The sequence below is a fragment of the Rattus rattus genome, chromosome 16, assembly GCF_011064425.1.
Source record: "Rattus rattus isolate New Zealand chromosome 16, Rrattus_CSIRO_v1, whole genome shotgun sequence".
Taxonomy (NCBI): Eukaryota; Metazoa; Chordata; class Mammalia; order Rodentia; family Muridae; genus Rattus; species Rattus rattus.
The window spans coordinates 44,333,014-44,337,117 of record NC_046169.1 but is presented as its reverse complement, the minus strand read 5'-3'; positions in this window follow the sequence as shown (position 1 = coordinate 44,337,117).

Sequence of the window (4,104 nt, the reverse complement as noted above, 5' to 3'; positions counted from 1 at the left end):
GGTACCCGCCTAGAGCAAATTTAAGAGCAAAGTCCACAGAATTAGTAATTTATTCTCAGGGCCTTTTACATATGCCCCTAAAACATTTAAATTGTCTTTCTCACTCCTAGGACTTAGCTGACAACGTCCGTGTGTCTTTAGCCGTTTTTCATGTATATAATATGTCGTTAATACAAATGTCAGAAAGAGAAACCAAATCAAAAGGCATTTCAAAAAGTAGGAGTCATGTGTGTGGATAAAATATGTTTTAAGTGTTAAAGATTCTTATAAATCTTACCAAAGCTAGTTTGACTTTGATAGTGAAGGCTTCATATAATAGTCTTTGATATAATCTTAGAGAATTACAGAAGGCAATGTAAATGTTGCATTAATTTATGAAAGTTAATGCAGTGGTGGCCTAACTTGTACCTAGAAAAATTTAACTTTGTGCCTCTTTTGATCCAACAATGACTTAACTAGCTGACTAGTTAGTCCCTAGGCTGGAAGCTTGAGACATGCCAGGATCTGGTAATCTTGGTGTTGTATAGTACAGTTAAGTGTTGCATTAAGAATGCCAGTGTTTTCTGTCCTCTGACCTTGTCTTCCCTTCTCTGCCCTCATGGCTCTGCTCTTGTCTGCCTGCTTCTACCCAGTCTCCAGGCCCTCACCCCCCACACACCTTCTTACCCCTGATTTCTTGCATGTACTCATTTCTCAAAAGCACATCTTGGCATGGGTCTGCAGTAAGTAATACTCCCTTAATGTATTTTGCTTCAACCTCATATATTAAATTTGGTATCACACTAACAAATCCCTTATGTAGATCTTTTAATGAACTTCTTGGGGGTGAATTTTGTTTAGCAGATGTGTTATACTATGTGTGTTTTCTTGAGTGGCTTGTATGACACAGTTTAAGAGTCATTTTAGGTCAGATGACAAAGGGAATATTTTAGTAGATTGTTTAACTAATTAATGGTAACAAGTAAGTGACAGTTGGATTTATTGATGTTTTATGCAAAGTGGATGTTAAGTGTTATTCAGGAGGGCATAGATTCCCCATTGACCCCTCTTACAAGTAGAAAGTTGGAAAGTGTTTAAATATGAGACTAAAAGTGTAGGGAGGATGTTCTCTGGACAGACTGCACTGATAAAGCAACCTGAAAATAACACATTTTGGTACGGTTTACTTGGGATTATACCTTTGTCTTTTGTTAATTGGACATTTGAGTTTTCAAGTTTCCCATTTCCCTTGATAAAATATCAATGAAGAGTATGTTATGGTATAAAACTGACTTTTTTTTTCTCTTCATACAGAATCTCCACCTACCATGAGGCAGTGTTGTTGGAGGACAAAATCTGAAAATCATGGTTGGGAAAAGGCTGTGTATTAATGAATAAAGATATTTACATATCCAGATAATTTCTATTCATTTTAGTTTACAATATGGCTTCAGGTAGAATATATTTTCACTGCTCATATATTCTAACCTTTAAAGTTAATTTTACTCTCAAAAATTTTGTTCGGAGGAAGTAGATATTCTTGCACAGAACAATTCAATATATTTTTGTTTAGCTCAGCATTGCTAGTAATACTGAGAATTAGGAAAACATATAAGTATCTAGTACATAGTGTTATTAGTTAATCATCTGTATATAGCAAAACATTTTCTTTTTATGTTTCTAATTTTTGAAAAATACAAAGAACATATAAAATTTACTAATCAGTAAAAGTAAGTTGTTTGCAGTTTGGACAAAGTATACCACTAGCTGTAACCTATAGCTTCACTTTCAGGGAAAATAATGTGTTCTATATTAACCCTGCTAATCCATGAGTTTGGGAGATCTTTCCATCTTCTGAGATCTTCTTCAATTTCTTTCTTCAGAGGCTTGAAGTTCTTATCATACAGATCTTTCTCTTGCTTGGGTAAAGTCACACCAAGGTATTTTATATTATTTGGGACTATTATGAATGGTGTCATTTCCCTAATTTCTTTCTCTGCTTGCTTCTCTTTTGTTTAGAGGAAGGCTACTGATTTATTTGAGTTAATTTTATACCCAGCCACTTTGCTGAAGTTGTTTATCAGGTTTTAGTAGTTCTCTGGTGCAACTTTTGGGATCACTTAAGTATACAATCATATTGTCTGCAAATCGTGATATTTTGACTTCTTCCTTTCCGATCTGTATCCCTTTGATCTCCTTTTGTTGTCTGATTGCTCTGGCTAGAACTTCAAGAACTTTATTGAATAAGTAGGGAGAGAGTGGCCAGCCTTGTCTAGTCCCCGATTTTAGTGGGATTGCTTCAAGTTTCTCTCCATTTAGGTTAATACTAGCTACTGGTTTGTTGTATATGGCTTTTACTATCTTTAGGTATGGGCCTTGAATTCCTGTTCTTTCCAGGAACTTTATCACGAAGGGGTGTTGTATTTTGTCAAATGCTTTCTCACCCTCTAATGAAATGATCATGTGGTTTTTATCTTTCAATTTGTTTATAAAGTGGATTACGTCGATGGTTTTCCGTGTGTTAAACCATCCCTGCATCCCTGGAATGAAGCCTACTTGACCATGATGTATGATTGTTTTGATATGCTCCTGGATTCGGTTTGCAAGAATTTTATTGAGTATTTTTTGTTGATATTCATAAGAGAAATTGGTCTGAAGTTCTCTTTTTTTGTTGGGTCATTGTATGGTTCAGGTATAAGAGTAATTGTGGCTTCAGAGAAGGAATTCGGTAGTGCTCCACCTGTTCCAATTTCATGGAATAGTTTGGATAGTATTGGTATGAGGTCTTCTATGAAGGTCTGATAGAATTCTGCACTGAACCCATCTGGACCTGGGCTCCTTTTGACTGGGAGACTTTTAAGGACTGCTTCAGATTCAATGCAATCCCCATCAAAATTCCAAGTCAATTCTTCATAGAGTTAGACAGAACAACTTGCAAATTCTTCTGAAATAACAAAAAAGCCCAGGGTAGCTAAAACTATCCTCAACAATAAATAGACTTCTGGGGAAATCACTATCCCTTAACTCAAGCAGTATTACAGAGCAATAGTGATAAAAACTGTATGGTACTGGTATAGAGACAGACAGATAGACCAGTGGAATACAACTGAAGACCCAGAAATGAACAAACACACCTATGGACACTTAATTTTTGACAAAGGAGCCAAGGAAAAAAGAAAGCATTTTCAGAAAATGGTGCTGGTTCAAATGGAGGTAAGAATGTAGAAGAATGCAGATCTATCTACTCTTATCACCCTGTACAAAGCTTATGTCCAAGTGGATCAAGGATCTCCATATCAAACCAGATATACTCAAACTTATAGAAGAAGAAGTGGGGAAAAACCTCAAACACATAGGCACTGGAGAAAATTTCCTGAACAAAACACCAATAGCTTATGCTCTAAGATCAAGAATCGACTAATGGGATCTCATAAATCTGCAAAGCTTCTATAGGTCAAAGGACACAGTTATGAGGACAAAACGGCAACAAACAGATTGGGAAAAGATCGCTACTAATCCTACAACCACTAGAGGGCTTATATCCAAAATATATAAAGAACTCATGAAATTAGACTGCAGGGAGACAAATAACCGTATTAAAAAGTAGGGTTCAACAGGACACAGGCCCACAGGAACAGCTGAAGACCTGTAGACACGAAAAACTACACGCCTGAAAGCAGAACACTCTGTTCCCATAACTCGCTGAAAGAAAACAGGAAAACAGGTCTACAGCACTCCTGACACACCGGCTTATAGGACAGTCTAGCCACTGTCAGAAATAGCAGAACAAAGTAAGACTAGAGATAATCTGATGGCGAGAGGCAAGCGCAGGAACCCAAGCAACAGAAACCAAGACTACATGGCATCATCTGAGCCCAATTCTCCCACCCAAGCAAACACGGAATATCCAAACACATGAGAAAAGCAAGATCTAGTTTCAAAATCATATGTGATCATGATGCTGGAGGACTTCAAGAAAGATGTGAAGAACTCCCTTAGAGAACAAGTAGAAGCATACAGAGAGGAATCACAAAAATCCCTGAAAGAATTCCAGGAAAACATAAATAAACAAGTAGAAGCCCATAGAGAGGAGTCACAAAAATCCCTGAAAAAATTCCAGGAAAA